Raw genomic sequence first — 18,464 nt, forward strand, 5'->3', positions numbered from 1 at the left:
ATAGCTTATGGGACCTACCGTCTACGGATAAGGAGGGGGAGGGTTGGCTTGGTTTTTTTGGCTGTTGGGAACTCGAAATAATTAATGGGCGCACACAAAGTGACAGGCCTGGCAGGAATACTTGGAGAAACAGTAGATCGGGAAGTACTCTTGACTACATCTTCACTAGCTGGGAGGTGGCCCTGATAGTTTGTGATATGGTGGTAAAAGAATGTGAATGGAGTGACCATGACCCCCTGATTCTAACTATGGGAGTTTCGGCCCACAAAAGGGAGGAAGTCAATCTGGGGCACTTGTTGAGCAACCACTCTCATAATCGTATTTCCTGGTCGGATAAAAATATATTAAAGGCCACTATGGCTATGGAAGAATGGGGCCCTGATTTGATCAAGCAATTCTATCATATGTCACCAGTGCAAATTGAGAAATGGATTAGTGATTTCTCGGGTAAACACGGCTCCTGTAAAATGCGAAAGATGGTGGGAAATTCCGTGAAAGAGGTTGTTTATGATAGGGACATTAGAGATAGAAAGCGAAAGCTTAGAAGTGATATCCGACGGATTAGAAATGGCCCTCTAACTAGAATGGAAACTGCCATTAAGCTGAGGAAAGTGAAAAATGATTATCGTTGGTGGCTAAAAACACACAAAAGGTCAAGAAAATTGGCAAATTGGCAGCACATGGTCAGCACACTGTGTAGTAGAAACACTCGGAAGATCTGGTCTATGCTAGGTGAAGTCAGAGGACAGAAATCCACTTATATGGTCAACCCTATAGGTAACACTGAATGGATCGCTTATCTGGAAAAGCGTAATGGTGGGATTAGTAATATTACTAACAACCCGGTGCATATGAAACCTAAAGCTCACCCTTTTGTGGTAACTATTAAAGAGCTTCAAAGCCGAATTGAGGAGTTAAATTCGTCCCGTGCCCCGGGGCCTAATGGACTCTCCAATGCGGTGCTGAAGCGAAATCCCCTTTTTTGGGCCTGCCTACTTAAAATACTTTTTGGGAAGATTCTATGTGAGGGCCAAATACCACCATCTTGGCAGACAGCAATCCTTATACCTGTATTTAAAAAAGGCAATAGAACCGAACCTGAAAACTATAGGCTATTGTCCATGTTGGATTGCACTGGCAAGATATTTGCTGCTCTTATACTTAGTGAACTCCTAAAATGGGTTGAGAGCGCGGGCATTTTGGATAAATTTCAATGTGGCTTTAGGGCTGGATACTCGACCACACATAATCTATTCATAATGAATACATTGAGAATTAAGGCCTTAACACATTCTAATCCACCATTGTATGCACTCTTTATAGATTTTAGGGCTGCTTTTGATTCGGTGAATCGTTCTCTCCTATGGAAGAAACTCAGTAGATTGGGATGCCCTGAAACCTTACTTTATTATTTAGAACTCTTACACACAAATAATACGGTACAGGTTCGATTAGATAACGCTGGGGCAGTGACTAAACCCGTCCCCCAGACCAGAGGAGTGAAGCAGGGTTGTGTCACAGCCCCCACTCTGTACAACTTATTCGTATCTGATGCACCAGAATGCTTACAGGGAATCAACAACTGCCCACCAAAGATTGGCCCTAGTCATTGTCCCATGCTTGCATATGCAGATGATTTAGTGATCCTTGACCATACCTTTAATGGGATCCTAAGATCTGCTAAACAGCTGTGGGATTATGCGGAGGCCAACGAACTTGAGATCAACATCAGCAAAACAAATCTATTATTGTTCTCAGCTGGAAATGTAGCCAGACCCCGTATGATGATAGGAGTGACTGAAATTAACTATACCCCCAGCTATAAATATCTAGGTGTTGAATTTAATCACAAGGGAAATTATCTTACTTGTATTCAATTACGCAGAACAAAAGCAACTCAACTTACAGCACTCATATACAAATTCACGCGAGAACGGAGTGGTTTCTCTATATGGGCGGCACGACAGTTCTCCAGCATGGGGTCTGGCATGGATTCACATGCTCATGAATATTCCCCGTCGTCAGGCTGGGAATCCTCGGTAAAGAAAAAACCAGTATCAGTTTCGTTTCTGATCTGTCTTTCGTAGCAATAACCAATCACTGGTCTCTGCGTCATACTGACCACAGCCAATGACTGCCCTCTACCTAAGCACCGCCTCTGGCAGCCATCTTCAGATTTTTACCGCACGTTCATGTGTTGGGATCCTCGTGCTATTGCTCTCGAGCGTTAGTGCTATTTTTTCGCGCTTTTTTCACAAAAACTTCGATTCTTCGGTCAAAGAGCCTCAAGCTCCACCGATCCTACATCCGATCTACGGGGACCCGTGTCGGATTCATCTGTGCCCCTCAAGGGTGAAGATTTCGTCGAGCTACGCTTCGGAGGACTCCAGAAGCTTCTCAGGCCCGGTCTCGGAGATGGCCCAGGAGAAGGGAAGCTCGACGCCCGGAAAGCTGTTCAGGGTCTGCCCTGGATGCCAGCTGCAGAACGTCTTTAAGGAGGACGAACACTCTTTCTGCCTTTACTGCCTTCATGAGGACAAAACGCACGTGGAGAAGGACTGTGCGTTTTGCGGCAACATGTCGGAACGGACCATGAAGGACCGTCATCAACGTCTCGCCAACTGGCTGCAGGGTAAGAGCCCGTCTGGCGAGAAGAAGAAGAAATCCGAGCGGTCTTCTAAGACCTTTAAGGGCGCCCCGGCGACGGGGGCCCAACATAAGGCCAAGCACCGCGAGTCCGCTGGCACCGGGAGCGCCGAACGGTCGGGCTCTACGGGCGCCAGGCAGGGCGCACCCTCCCCGGCACCATCAACCACGAGCCAACGCTCTGGGTCGGGTAAGAGGAAGGCCGAGCACCCGGCGAAGCTCCTGGAGAGGCCCCGGTCGAGCTCGAAGGCAGAGGAGGAGCGTGGCAGTGCCCCCTCCCTCAAAGACAAGGCGGTGAGCGCACCTAGGGTGGTGAAGGCCTTGATCCATCCGACCAAGCCCTCTATCGAAACGGTCGCGGCGGCCCTGGCCCAGCCTGTGGAGGCTACTCCAGTGGTGGCGACCTCAGGGCCCAGAATCTCCCTGCCTCCTCGGAGGGAGTCTTCTTTTATGCCCATCGATAGGACCCCCGTGAAACCCTCCGTGGAGAAGAAGGGGGGGCAGGGCGTCGTCGTAGATTCGGCCTCAACCTCAGAAGAAGAGCTGGTCGAGGTCTTAAGCCACGGCCTAGGCGTGGAACAAGACCAGCCCGTCGGAATGGGTCCCGACGCAGGCGACGACGACGACATCGTCGAGGATGCCGACGGGGCCCCTGCTCGCCCGTCGGATTCCCCTCTGCCAGCGCCGCGAGACAACTCGGCGGCCATTTTGTTGGCCATACAGTCCTTATGCACTGAGATAAGGACGAGGCTACCGTTACCGACGGAGGAACCTCTCCCGTCGGGGGATCCAGAACCGGGACCTTCTGGTGTTCCCCCTGCCAAGAAAAGAAGGATCCATCCTCCACCTCCTTTTCAACCGTCGCGCCCCGTCCAGCCCTCCTCCCCGTCCACCCGAGGGGATGATACGGGGACTGACACGGCAGCGACGGGTACGGACGACGAGGCATACGACGAGGATTTTCCGTCGTCGCCCCCCACCAGGGCTTCTCCGCCCGACGAGATCGGATCTTTCCATTCCATGATCTCCAGGGCTTCCGAGCTTTTTCAACTCTGCCCCGAGGAGAAGAAAAAGGAAGGCTTCCTTTATCAGCGGCGCGAGGCCAAGAGGAAGACGGTCCTCGCAGTGCCTCTGTTGGACGACATTTGGGATGAGGGCCTTTCCCTCCTCAAGAACCCTTCCACGACGCCAGCTAGAAGAGACCGGTACGAGAAGAAGTACCGGGTCCCGGACACGGCCCCCCTATGCCTCCGGGCGCAGCCTACCCCGGACTCCGTCGTCTCCGCGGCGGCCAGGAAGAAAGCGGGGGGGGGTGCGGCCTCCACATCGACTTCCCCGCCGGACGGCGAGGGAAAGAAATTGGATGCTATGGGACGTAGAGTCATCTCGTCGGCAGCGACGACGATTAAAGCGGCCAACGCCTTGGCTATCGTGGCCCGCTACGACAGGGAGCTCTGGTACAAGATGGCTCCCCTGCTGGATTTTCTGCCGGACGACAAGAGGGCTGAGGCCCTTGAGATCCTCCAGGAAGGTGAAGTGGCTTCGGACCACGCCATCACCGTGGCGACGGACATCGCCGACGCTGGGTTCCGCCAGCTAGGCAACGGCGTTTGCCTTCGACGTCGTGGATGGCTCAAAGCTACGGATTTTCGGCAGGACGTCCAGACCAGAGTCCTGGACATGCCCTTCGACGGGAACAACCTGTTTGGGAAGACGGTGGACGATTCCCTCCAGGCCATCAAGGCGGATACTGAGACGGCCCGGGCCCTGGGAGTCCTGCAGCAACGACGGACGCCCTTTCGGAGCGGCGGAGGCAAGGGCGCCTCCAAAGGTTCCGGTGGCGGTTTCGCTTCCTACCGTCAAGCGGCCCGCTCGTCGTCGCAAGAGGCCTACAGAGGACGAGGCAAGTCTAGCGGACCCCGCCGTCGTCGCCAAGGAGGTCAAGGCGGCAAGGCCGCGTCCAAGCAGGATTGAACCGGCCGTGGGGTCGGGCCCCCACCGAAGCACCCCGGTGGGAGGCCGGCTGGCGGGCTTCGTCAGCGTGTGGGAGTCCATCTCCACCGACCGTTGGGTGCTGGACGCCCTGGCCCGGGGCCACGCGCTCGAGTTTCAAAGAAGGTGCCCGCGCGTCCCCCCCGTGGCCAGGAGAGAACTTCACGTCCCTCAACTTCTCCTGGAGGTAAAGGCGATGCTCAGAAAGGGCGCCATCGAACTCGTCCCAAAGAGGCTTCGGGGCTCCGGAGTCTACTCGCGATACTTCCTCGTGAAGAAGAAGACGGGAGGATGGCGCCCCATCCTAGACCTGCGACGGCTGAACAAGTTCATCAAGGCGCAGAAGTTCCGGATGGTCACCTTACAGCACGTCCTGGGTCAACTGGAGGAAGGAGACTTCCTGTCGTCGTTGGATTTGGAGGATGCCTACTTCCACATTCCAATCCTAAAGGGGCACTGAAAATTCCTCAGGTTCGTGGTCCAAGGGCGTCATTACCAGTTCAAAGCCCTTCCCTTCGGACTGCGGTCGGCACCCAGGGTATTCACCAAGTGCCTCGCACCGGTGGCGGCGCAGCTGCGCCGCGAGGGGATTCACGTCTACCCCTACCTGGACGACTGGCTCATCCGCGCCAAGACGAAGGAGCTCGCCGTGGTCCACACGGCAAGGACCGTCCAACTCCTCACGGACCTGGGATTCTCCGTGAACTACACCAAATCCCACCTGGTGCCCGCGCAAGTCGCACTGTTTCTGGGAGCGAGGCTCGACACAGTGTCCCTTCTGGCCTCCCCGTCGGAGGAGAGGACCAGGACCATCTTGGGCAAGGTGCAACGGATGCTGGTGGCCGACGCGGCCAAAGTGAGATCCATCAAGTCCCTCCTCGGGATGATGTCTTCCTGCATCTACCTCATTCCCATGTGCAGGCTCCGGATGCGCCCGTTGCAAGAATTCCTGGATGCGCGCTGGATCCAGACGACGGGCAGCTTCGAAGAAAGGATCAAGCTCGACGAGAGTTTCCGGCGAGCGATACGGTGGTGGGGCACCCGCGCGCATCTGACGGCGGGCATGGACTTCCAGACCCCAGCCCACCAGGAGACTGTGACCACGGATGCCTCCCTGGAAGGGTGGGGAGCGCACACCGAAAATCTGCACGCGAGGGGACTCTGGCTCCCGACGGAGAAGTCCCTGCATATCAACGTCCTGGAGCTCCGTGCAGTGTTTTGGGCCCTCAGGTCCTTCCTTCCGTCCCTGAAGGGCAAGGTGGTGAGGATCTTCACCGACAACACCACCACCATGTTTTACATCAGGAAACAGGGCGGAACCAGGTCCCCAGCGCTGTCCAAGGAGGCGCAGGACCTGTGGCATTGGGCCGTCGCCCAAGGGATTTTTCTGGTGCCGTTTCATCTGGCAGGGATAAAAAACACCATCGCCGACTCACTCAGCAGGGAGCTGCGCTCGTGCCACGAGTGGGAACTACGGCAGGATCTGGTGGATCGCCTCTTCCGACGGTGGGGCACACCCCAGATCGACCTGTTCGCGACGGCGACGAACACCAAGTGCCGGAGGTTCGCCAGCAGGTTTCCCCAGACGAGGAGCATGGGCGATGCTTTCTCGTTCCCCTGGGAGGGCCTGTTCCTCTACGCGTTCCCTCCCTTGCCTCTGCTAATCCGGCTCGTCAACCAGCTCAAGAGGTCACGGTGCAGGATGATCCTCGTCGCACCTGCGTGGCCGAGGCAGATATGGTTCCCGGACCTTCTGGACTTGTCAGCGTCCCCGCCGATCAAGCTGCCGGCGGACGCAGACCTACTCTCCAGGGAAGGAGGCGCCATCCTCCACCACGACCCGAAGTCGCTGAACTTGCAGGCCTGGCTCCTGCAGCGCTAGAGTTTGGAGGATACGACATACCGGCCGATTGCAGAGAGGTTCTTGCAAAGGCCAGGGCGTCCTCGACTCTTAAATGCTACGGACACAAATGGAAGAGGTTCTCTGTCTGGTGCCACGCACAGAAGATTAACCCTCTACGGATTACGGCTCCCCAAGTACTGCCGTACCTGCTGACGCTGGCCAAAGCTGGACTGGCACACGCGTCCATCAAGATTCATCTTGCTGCGATCTCCCGATACACCAGAACCACGGGGCGGACGTCCTTGTGGTCTCATCGTCTGGTGAAAGAGTTCATGAAGGGACTATTCAGATCGTTCCCGCCGGTGAAGGCTCCGGCCCCGGCGTGGGAGCTCAACGTGGTGCTGACCAAGCTCATGGGACCTCCGTTCGAGCCTCTGCACTCGGCCCCGTTGAAGTTTCTATCGTGGAAGACAGCTTTTCTCGTGGCCATCACCTCCGCACGACGAGTGGGAGAGATCCAGGCCCTTTCCTGCAAGGCCCCGTACTTGACTTTCCACGACACGAGGGTAGTGCTCAGGACGCACCCCTCCTTCATGCCCAAGGTACCGTCGGACTTCCATCTCAACGAACCCTTGGTGTTACCTGTGTTCTTCCCGTCGCCTTCGTCGCCGGCTGAGAGGGCTTTGCACTCGCTGGATGTAGCTAGAGCGCTGAAGTTCTACGTGGATCGCACGAAGGGTTTTCGGAAGACGTCACAACTCTTTGTGAACTTTGGACCTGTCAATCAGGGGAAGGCTCTCTCGAAGGCTTCCATCTCCAGATGGCTCTCCGGCTGTATCATGTACTGTCACCGGTTGGCAAACCGACCGCTGCCTGGCCGTCCGAGAGCCCATTCCACCAGAGCGATCGCAGCTACCACGGCGTTCCTATCTGGTGTGCCCCTGCTGGACATATGCAGGGCTGCTACGTGGAGGTCGACGCACACCTTCACGAAATTCTACTGCGTCGACCGGGATTCCAGGGAGGAGTCCAGGGTCGGCCAAGCAGTGCTGCGCAACCTGTTCGCCTGAGGTGAGCCTGGTGAGGAGGTAAGATGCTTAATGTTGAGTTGATGTGATGCTTAATGTTGAGCCTTTGCCACCTCCCGTGGTTGTGCATGTGTGTACTGCTATGTATTCTTTATTCATGAGCATGTGAATCCATGCCAGACCCCATGCTGGAGAAGGAACAAGTTACTTACCTGTAACTGTTGTTCTCCAGCATGGGTCTGGCATGGATTCACATACGAACCCTCCCGCCTACCCCTCTGCGGCTCTTCACTTGGTCATACTGCCACTTCACGTGCTTCCAAATCTGAAGATGGCTGCCAGAGGCGGTGCTTAGGTAGAGGGCAGTCATTGGCTGTGGTCAGTATGACGCAGAGACCAGTGATTGGTTATTGCTACGAAAGACAGATCAGAAACGAAACTGATACTGGTTTTTTCTTTACCGAGGATTCCCAGCCTGACGACGGGGAATATTCATGAGCATGTGAATCCATGCCAGACCCATGCTGGAGAACAACAGTTACAGGTAAGTAACTTGTTCCTTGTATATCCAATGTCTGGCCCCGATGGTCACCTATGGGCTTGATCCCCTCTACAATATGAACTTGGGATGGCTACAGCTGGTTGAGGGTAATTTTTGGAGGAAAATCCTCGGCCTCCCCCAATGTATACCCATGGCCCTGATTAGATTGGAACTAGGAGTTGGTTCCCTCAGAGCCATGGTTTTGAAAAAACGAATGGAATTATATATCCGTCTTAAGAACGACCCTGGAAATGGCCTCCTAATTAGTATCAGCAGGGAGATGGAGGCAGGCAAATTGAAAAACTTTGAAACCCAGATGGAAAAACTAAGTGAGGAAACCTGCTGGCAGCCGGAGTGGGGTCGAGAAAACAATTGCTTGTTCAACAATTTTGCGTACCGTCTCAAGCTATGGGACTGGCAATGTAATTATATTCACATTGAAGGACTGAAAAGTTACAGCTTTGTCTCACACGTTCTCTACATTTTTATGAAGGCGCAGCCTTATTTAAACCTCTGTCCGTCGGATCAACTGAGGCGCTTTCTTCTACTCCTTCGTATTAACCATCTCCCAATATTGGCGGCCAGGGGTCAGGAGATGGGTCTAGCTAAAACGGAGAGGTATTGTAGAATCTGTGATCTGCCCAATGAACTTGAAACTGCTCGACATGTTCTAACTTCGTGTACTGGGATGAGAGCTAGCTATATCAAACACCTTGGTAGATTTGTGCATAACCCTGAATTCATAGAACAAGCAGAATTCTGGATACAATGTATCAATACCCTTAACCCAAAACTACATATGGCACTATACCAGGTATGGCGGGACGCTTTTGCTTGTGCACTACAAACCCACAGAGGGAGCCATGGAGTATTAATTATGTAATGGGAAATGCACATGCATGCTTGTCTATCCCTTCTCTTATCTACACCTGTTCAAGAAACATAGTTAAACAAAGATGTTTATGTATTTTATTTAGGTATTTATGGGAGGCTATATAGCTGTAAATCTTGTACATTTTGAAATATCATATGATTATAGGATTCTATGAGGATGAATACCTAATTATCACCTATTTATTTCTTTTACTGTTTTACGCTTTTTTATGTGGAATATGTGTAAAGTTTGTATGTATGTACTAAACTATATCACATTAATAAATAAATAAATCCATCCAACGCAGAATAGATCCATCCCTGGTGAATCCTAACCTCACCAGAGCCGTCAACCCCAGAGTTGAAAAACTTTTTCGGGCAGCCAAGACTGACCCTCTTTATATAAGAGGACATCTTAAACCAGACTCCATAGTGGTTACCAACACTCGGAAGAGGTCTGGGACACCCTTATCGTCGTCAGAAGCTCCTCCCGAAAAGGAGAGCAAAAAACTGTACGGGTTTGGCAGGAAGGTAGCCTCAACGTCCGCCTACCAAGCAAGGATTGCAAACTCCACCACCCTGTTGGCAAGTTACAACTGCCATCAATGGGAAGAGGTCGCGGCGCTCATAGCCTCTGCTCTTGAACCGTTAAAGGGCCAGTTGGCTCGGATCTCGGCAGAAGGGAGAGCCGTGTCTGGTTGCATATTAAAAGCAACTTTCGACGCCGCGGACAACGCAGGAAGATTGATAGCAGAAGGTACTGTTATCAAGAGACATGCGTGGTTACGGCAGTCGGGGTTCAAAACAGAAACCCAGGCTTCATTAATAGACAAGCCGGTGGAACCCGATCTATTGTTTGGGAAAGCGGTCGAAGACGCACTTAAAAATGCCAAGGACGAATACGAGACTCTCAAATCCCTTGGCCAATTTACCAACAAACCCCCTAACCAGAGGGGGAACAGTAATTTTCGTCGCCCACGCGGCCAAAATTCACAAAGAGGCAACTATGCCCAAGGACAGGGTACACAATGGAACAACAACCAGCAGTCTACCCAAAGTTACGGCAGGGGTAACAAGAGAGGTCGTGGAAGAGGCAGAGGCAGCCCCAACAAGGGAGGTGGCACGCCTCCACCAAAGCAGTGACGCTCAGTTCAGGGTCCCCTCTCACGCAACCCCAGTAGGGGGACGCATTTCCAACTTCACCCAGGCTTGGGAAGGGATCACCTCAGACAGATGGGTGCTGTCAACAGTGTCCACAGGATATTGTATAGAATTACTGCAGCGTCCCCGGAACCACCCTCCACGACAAAGAATACACTCCTTAGAACATCAGAAGATCCTTCTCGAGGAGATCGCCATTCTGCTAGAAAAGGACGCGATAGAACTCGTCCCAGGACACCAGGTAAACAAGGGTATCTATTCAACTTACTTCCTTGTGCCAAAGAAAGATTTGACAATGCGCCCAGTATTGGACTTACGGCCTGCCAACAAGTATGTCAAGCCCCAACAATTCTGTATGACCACGCTACAAGAGGTAATCCCCCTCCTAAAAAAGGGGGATTACATGGCAACCTTGGATATGAAAGATGCTTATTTTCATATTTCCATGCTCCCAGCGCACAGAAAATACTTGCGCTTCAAGGTGGACAGTCGCCACTACCAATTCAAGGTACTGCCCTTCGGGATAGCTTCAGCACCAAGGGTATTCACCAAGGTACTGGCGGTGGCAGCTGCACACCTACGCAGGGAGGCAATCCCAGTGTACCCTTATCTGGACGACTGGCTCATAACGGGGGAAACCCCAGGAATTTGCAGGTCAAACATTCAGAGGACTATCGACCTCCTCCACGAATTAGGCTTCTCTATCAACGAGAAGAAGTCAAGTCTGGTGCCAAGCACCTCAAAACAGTTCCTAGGAGCAATCCTAGATACTCAGAAAGGGTTGACCTTCCCTTCGGAAGAGAGAATTCGGAATATACTACTGCAAATTCCACATTATCAGTCAGGTCAACAAATAACGGTACGCAAAGCAATGCGGTTACTGGGCATGATGGCGTCATGCATTTACCTGGTCCCCCACGCGCGTCTGCGCATGCGTCCCATGCAGGAATGGTTGGCGAAACAGTGGTCTCAGGCAAGTGGTCAGTGGGACGATCTAGTGGTCGTTTCGCCAACACTCGTACAGAGCTTACACTGGTGGACAAGAGAGAATCTCGCAAGGGGAAAACCCTTGTACGATCCCGAAGTACAGGCAGTGGTAACTACAGATGCATGCATGACTGGGTGGGGAGCTCACCTTCTCCACCACACAGCTCAGGGTCTCTGGTCTCACTCAGTAGCCAAGAACCACATCAACCTGCTAGAGCTTCTGGCAGTATTCCGAGCGCTTCGGGCGTTTGAGCCCCATCTGCTAAACTTGTCGGTGCAGATCCGGACGGCCAGCACGACAGCCATGTTCTATCTGAACAAACAAGGAGGGACTCGTTCGCCAAATCTGTCCAAGCTTGCCCAGAAAATCTGGATATGGGCACTCAGACGGAACATCTTCCTGTCATCACAACATGTTCCAGGGGAGCTCAATTCCCTAGCGGATGGCCTAAGCAGAGACTCCCTCCCAAAAGAACACGAATGGGTCCTTCACAGAGATATCGTAGAAGATCTCTTCTCTCAGTGGGGTTTCCCCACTATAGACCTATTTGCCACAAGCGAAAACAAACAATGCCCAGGATTTGCATCCAGGTTCCCCCAGCCAGACTCCCAGGGGAACGCCCTGTGGATGAACTGGTCAGGGATGTTTGCGTACGCTTTTCCACCAACTCCACTCATCAGGAAGGTGGTGTACAAGATGAACAAGGAATCGATGACGCTCATCCTAGTTGCTCCCATGTGGGCGAGACAACCATGGTTTCCACACCTACGCAGGATGGCGGTGTGCGAACCCATCAAACTCCCAGCCTGGTACAACCTACTGTTCCAGCAACAAGGTCAAACAGTGCACCAGGAACCCAACTCAATGAACCTGGCAGCATGGCTCCTGAGGTCATAGAGTTTGGGCATCTCAAATTACCACAGAGGTGTATGGACATCCTAAAAGAATCCAGGAAACCAAACACAAGGCACTGTTACTTTGACAAGTGGAAGAGATTTGTTATTTGGTGCCAGAATAAACAAATCAACCCAGTCGATTGCACTCCTTCCACTATTGTTACATACATGCTCCACCTGCTGGACGCAGGTTTGGTTTTTAACTCTCTGAAGGAACACCTGGCAGCTCTCTCGGCTTACACCATATCCCATAACAAAGTATCGTGGTGGAAAGTATCAGTAGTTAAAGCCTTCATGGAAGGAGTAAAGAGACTTCACCCTCCTATTTCGAACCCACCGCCAGGATGGGACCTCAATGTGGTGCTAGCTAAGCTCATGGGCCCCCCTTTCGAACCCATGCATAAAAGTAGTCTCAAACACCTGACTTATAAAACGGCCTTCTTAGTAGCCATTACCTCTATAAGAAGGGTCAGTGAAATTCAGGCTCTGTCAGTGCAGGATCCTTTCTTTACTATCCACAAAGACAAACTGGTTTTACGCACACACCCTAGGTTCTCACCTAAATTTATATCTAAGTTCCATGTAAACCAGTCCATCGAGCTTCCGGCTTTCTTCCAGAACCTGCAAAGCTCAGCTGAGGTGAAACTACACACCCTTGATGTGCGTAGGGCGGTCCTCTACTATGTAAATAAAACCAGACCGCTAAGGAAAACAGATCAACTGTTTGTCTCCGTAGCTACAGGCAGAGAGGGGGATCGCGTCTCTAAAGGCGCGATCTCGAAGTGGATTATCAACTGTATACAGCTGTGTTACTCTCTTTCTGGAAAAACTCTGCCTTTTACGCCAAGGGCCCATTCTACTAGAGGCATTGGGGCCACTCTGGCTTTCATTGCAAATGTTCCCCTCGACACCATTTGCAAAGCAGCTACTTGGAGCTCTATTCACACTTTTACTCAGCATTACTGCATTGACACTCATTCCAAGACAGATACACAAGTGGGACAAGCAGTTCTAAAACACCTGTTTGCTCATGACCCTTCTCACATCCCACCTCCTTCTGCTGGTACTGCTCGCTAATCTATGCACAGCATGTGATCTAAGCAGATTCCACAAGCCTCAGAAGGGATACATTACTCACCGTAATCGTATTTCTGATCCTTGTATCTGCTTAGATTCACATGCGACCCACCCTTCCTCCCCTCCGAGAGAAGGCGCATGATTGCTTGTAGTCTTACCTTTCTGTCTATCTGCTTGGATTATCTGTACTCACGCTACTCCTCATGCTTCCTGATGTCAGAAAAAATACAATCTGAGGATCCTAGACGCGTGAGGGATCTTGGGTACAGTGGACGTCACACTAGGGATAGTATTACTGGCACGCCTGTGTCGACGCCCATTTTCGAATTTCGAAAAACAAACTGTAATACTCCGCAGCTTCCACTAGATGTCGGCCTATGCACAGCATGTGAATCTAAGCAGATACAAGCATCAGAAATACGATTACGGTGAGTAATGTATCCCATATATATATTTCTTAGGCTTGTGAAATCTGCTTAGATCACATGCTATGCATAGGCCGACATCTAGTGGAAGCTGCAGAGGATTAGTTGTTTTCAAAACTCGAAAAGGGATGTTGAGAGGGCGTGCCAGTAATACGATCCGTAGTGTGACGTTCAATGTACCCATGGTCCTTCACACGTCGAGGTCCCTCAGATTGTCCCCCCCCCCCCATCATCGTCAGACGCTATAACGCAGAGTTCCGTTTCGGCTAACGCCATTTATTAATGACGTATTTAGAGCTAGTTACTCTTTCTATGCCTTATATGCCGGTCTTCGACAATCATCTTTGACAACGGCTTTAAGGACAAGCATTGTCGTACAAACAACTTGCCTCAACAACACCCCTTTGGCCTTGGAAGTAGGGAGAGTGGGGAGGGGCATTTCTTAGGCTTCTTAGAGAATGCATATTTCCCCTTTTCACCTCTGTTTTCGCCAAGCTGCCTTTCAAACCAATTATGGAAAATACACCTTTTCAATTTTGCCCCAATTGCAGCAAGAAGTTTCCCTGGCATGACAAACACCGGGTGTGCAACCTCTGTCTTCCGAGGGACCACGACGAGGGCCACTGTAGAGCTTGTCAGCTTTTCAAACCAAAGACCCTAAAGGACCGAAAATAAAAATGTTGGGCCCACCATGCCATGCAGGCCGAGGCCGCTATGGACATGGAGGGTGCATCCAGCGATGGCAGCATCAGCTTCTTTTTGGACGACGAAGGTAATGGGGAACCTTTGGATTCCCACGTGCTAGCCCCCAACTCCATCAGACAGGCCGGTGGCACTGTTACAGGGATGACACCCGGCGGCAGTAGCACACACAAGTCAGCCTACACAAAGCACATAACCAAGGTCGAAAGTCAACGATAATATTGTCTACACGGCTGCACACTGCCTCGAGGGATAGGTCCACTAGCTCCCTGTCCTCTGGGCACTCAAGATCACGTTGCCTCATGACAGGCCCCCAAAGTCACGAGACAAAGGTGATGCCGAAGCTGTGTCCAATACAGCAGCCGAAAGCTGAGCGTCGGAAGGCGCGGCTCCGGCCCTCCCGTCCGCCGAGATTCGACAAATCTCATTAACGTCGAAATCGGCAAACAACACTAAGACTTCGAAAACATCCCATCTGGTGCAAAAACATGTCCCGGAGAGACTTCTTAAAGGGAGAACTTTGAAAAAACACTATTCAAAGAGTCACCATTCCCATAGGGAGAAAGTGAGTGCATCACATAAGGAGAAAGATTGTTTACACCAAGGGGAGGGTAGTATAGCAGCAGCTATGAAAAACAAAGGGCAGCCTACTCTGAAAATACCTCTCACTCCTAAAATGATACCAAGTTCCTTACAATGGTCCTCTGAAGACATTGATAGAGTGATGAGACGCATGTCCTTCATGGCAGACTTTTTTGAGAAAAATCCCCAGACAATGGAAAGCTTACAGAACATGCCACCACCTAGTGGCACCACGTCTTCACAACCCCCAGCAAAAAGGCCACATCCAGACACCCTTCTAATTACAACTCAGCAAGACCCAGTCGAAATTGATCTCTGTGATCTAAATACATACTGAGGAACAAGATACCCTGGGGGGGGGCAGATCATTACTATGATGAGGATAAAGACAACGTTTATATCTTACCCTCTCCTGATCACCTAGACGCGCCAGTGGCAGACTCACCGGTGGCCAACAAACTTCAATTTAATGACATGCTCGTAAAAACAGCAGAGCATTTCCAAATTCAAACTCGGCAAACGCAATTGAACAAGGATTTTGTAGAGGACGTATTGGGGACAAAAAGGGTGTAACCCAATTTATACCCATTCTACAGTCAATACAGAGAAAATTTCAACCCTTTCTAGAAACTCCAAATCAAACGTGGGCGGTAAACCCGCGTATTGAGAAAATGTTGGTAACACCCCTAGCTTCATCAGAAGCACCCCCCGATAAAGAGAGCAATAAGCTTTACACTCTCGAAAAGAAAGTGGCTACCTCAGTGGCTTTTCAAACAATAAATGCCAACAATACCACCTTGCTGGCAAGTTACAACTGCCATAAGTGGGAGGAGATTGTAACTTTAATAGCCAAAATAGATCTTGCCACCCAACTGCCAATGAGAAGCTGATAGCCCTTCATCAAAGTGAGTCTGTGGGAAGACACACAAACAAGAGATACTGACAACACACAAATGACGACCAGAAGACACACAATGGGTACACATGTAAGACAACACAATGAAAAACAATAACTAGTCATGTGTCAGATAGATGGGTAAGTCTCAATCCTCTGCTGAGCTTGATGAATGTTAGGGAGAATTCTCAGAAATGTGCTAATTCCCTTCTACCTTAGAGACCCCCAGATCTTTTGCTGGACTTTAAGACTTTTCATTTCTAACCTGAAGAGAGTGAGCCCTTTTCCTCACCCTCTCATGTATTTGTATTGTGATTTGGACTCTGTTTATTTTGGTTATGGAGTCTGACAAACTCCATAGGCATCATCTTTTTAAATTGTGACGCCTAGCACCTTCAGTGCAGTGCCACAGGCAAGCCTTTTATATTTCCCAAAGGTTTAAACAGCTTCTCTTGGAAAAACTACTGTTTCCAAGAGCAGTGAAGTGAAATTGACTTTACTTACATTTGTAACTTTCTAGACCCAGCACACACTATCTTACCATAGGGTGCCGGAGGGGTTACTTAGTATCCCCTTTGTCTAGTTTCTCATGTAACAATTTTATGTTACCCTTTCTACAATTAATGGCTGGTGGCAGTGGTTTACTTTTAACTACCATTGGGAGTTTTTACCGCGGGCTGCGTTTGCGGCTGCAATAAAGCACCCATGGATGCCCATTTCGTCAAAAGGGCCATAGTATCTTTTTCCCCATTTCTTGTTGAGAAGGTCCTTCTTGAGATGTATTCATCCGCGCCAAACCAGATTTGGTACCTTTGTTCATTTTATCTTTGGTGGGATTCACGAGTGAAGCCTGCCTCTGGTTCAGTATGTCTGGCAGGGGAGGGAGGTGCCTGAAACTCTGTGTGCTTAATCCCCTTGGTTACAGGAATGCACCCAAAGGTGATTGGCCGGCTGGCTGTGCAGCAAGGACAGCCACCCTGCTGTGTGATCGACAGCTGGGCTGGAATGAATGGGAGAAACCTGCATAAAAGGGGAGGCTTTTTGGCTTGGGAGGCAGAGTCGACCACTGGACAAAGGAATCCGAAGAAGAACTTGGAAGAGACGCCTGCTGCAAATCATGGACCGTTGGTTTGCCCGGTGAAGCCCTGCTGCTGTGCTGGAGCTCCGAATTCACCTCGACTTGAGAAGCCCTGCAAGGACGATTTCTCCCCTTGACTTGGTGGGACCAATCAACTCCAAAGTAAACCCGTCTGAACATCCTCTCTGAGCTGACTGCACTTCTTCTGCTGCTGCTGCTGCTGGAACCGAAGTGCTGGGGAGAGGAACACCAGATTGTGTGTGTTGCTTTTAAGTCGGGCCCGAGCACCAGGAAGATCCCCTGTACTTCCCTGAAGCAGGACTGACCAAGCCTGAGCCGCCTCAACAGAGTGCTGGACCCCAGATGCAAGGAAAGTCCACAGTGGTATCCGAGAACCGCAGTGTTGCTATTTGCTGTCAGACACGAGGAGCTGAAACACTGAAGGACTGCTGATTGAAGTTTGCCCATTGCTGCTGCTGACCTTCCCATTAGAGCAGTAGTCCCCAGGTGTCCGACCTCTTGTCTCCACGACTGAAGCTCAGGAACAACAGGATCTGCAGAGCTGTACAGGAACAGAAGCCAGTTGGAACCATTTTTTCTAACCAGAGGTACTGTAAAGTCTAACAGAACATACCTATTGTTGTGTAGCCTTTCTTATCCTCAGTTGAGACCGGTCTTGGTTACCTTGCAGAGTTGCTATAGCTTTGCCCCTCACACACCTCCCAGCTTGTGGACCTTCAAGTGTTCTATTTTCTACAAACCTTTCTAAAAACATTGTGCAAGACTTTTTACCTTCCTGAAAAGAAGATCTTCCGCTCCCCTAGACATTGTGCAATTAACATTGGCTGTCCTGGCTCCCTGAGAGACTCTTCTTTACCTCTGACTTTGTGCTTTGACCTTTTCCCCATGAAAGGGTTAATTTACTCTGCATTGTAAGGTTCCAAAAGTACTTACCAGTTTGTGAATTATTTGTTAACCTTTGTTTTATTCCCCGATCTATCTTTTATACCAAACTCAGTATTGCTCTAAATGTACCAGGGATAAATCAATGTCCACAGTGTCCTAGCTATTTAAGTCGCCTGAGGGTGTAGGAAGTGTCTGTGTGCCATCCTCAATGGGTGTCATCTGATTTGGAGAAACAGAGTGTGTTTTGAAGTGTATTATAAGTGTTATATATATTGCTACTTTCTGAAGAAGGCTTATATAACTGACTGTGAAATAAATTAATAATTGTTTTATCAAGAAACCTTGAGTGTAAGAGTTTATATGAATAACAGGTACTGTGAAACTCTGTGTCACAACATTACTGCTCACATTGACCCCTCTTGAGATAAGCCTAGCTGCTCGGCCACACTACCAAGCTGTGTAGTTCAGACTTATACCAAAGGTTGGGTCCCTATTGCCAGGAGGTCAGGGTTATTGTAGTGCCCCCAAAGGATACTGCATACAATCTTGCCTAACAATGAATCTACCCCAATTTCATTGTAAAAATCCCTGTTCCCTAGAGCCTCAAACAAAATCTGGCAAGCTAACTGCTTCTCCTTCTCCCACTCCTCGACCTTTGGATTTTTGGTGTCTTCCACACTCTGAGGTTCCTTGTTTGCCACAAGTAAGTCCCCTCGAAAGCCACTTCCAGATCAGTCCCCCTTTCTCTTTAGCTGCAGTGCTGTCACTCTTAAGTGAGCATTCGATCGGTCGCTCCAAAGCTAGCTCTACCCTATCGACTGCATTGTGCCA

At 50.6% G+C, this 18,464-nt stretch overlaps 1 protein-coding gene across 5 annotated transcripts in view; it reads left to right on the forward strand.

The window, feature by feature from the left end:
- Positions 1-18,464, forward strand: part of ARHGEF7 (Rho guanine nucleotide exchange factor 7) — a 1,715,641-nt gene that overhangs the window by 1,311,487 nt on the left and 385,690 nt on the right. The window lies entirely within an intron of this gene.

This window comes from Ambystoma mexicanum, chromosome 7p (assembly GCF_040938575.1).
Source record: "Ambystoma mexicanum isolate Mex_15411 chromosome 7p, UKY_AmexF1_1, whole genome shotgun sequence".
Classification (NCBI taxonomy): domain Eukaryota; kingdom Metazoa; phylum Chordata; class Amphibia; order Caudata; family Ambystomatidae; genus Ambystoma; species Ambystoma mexicanum.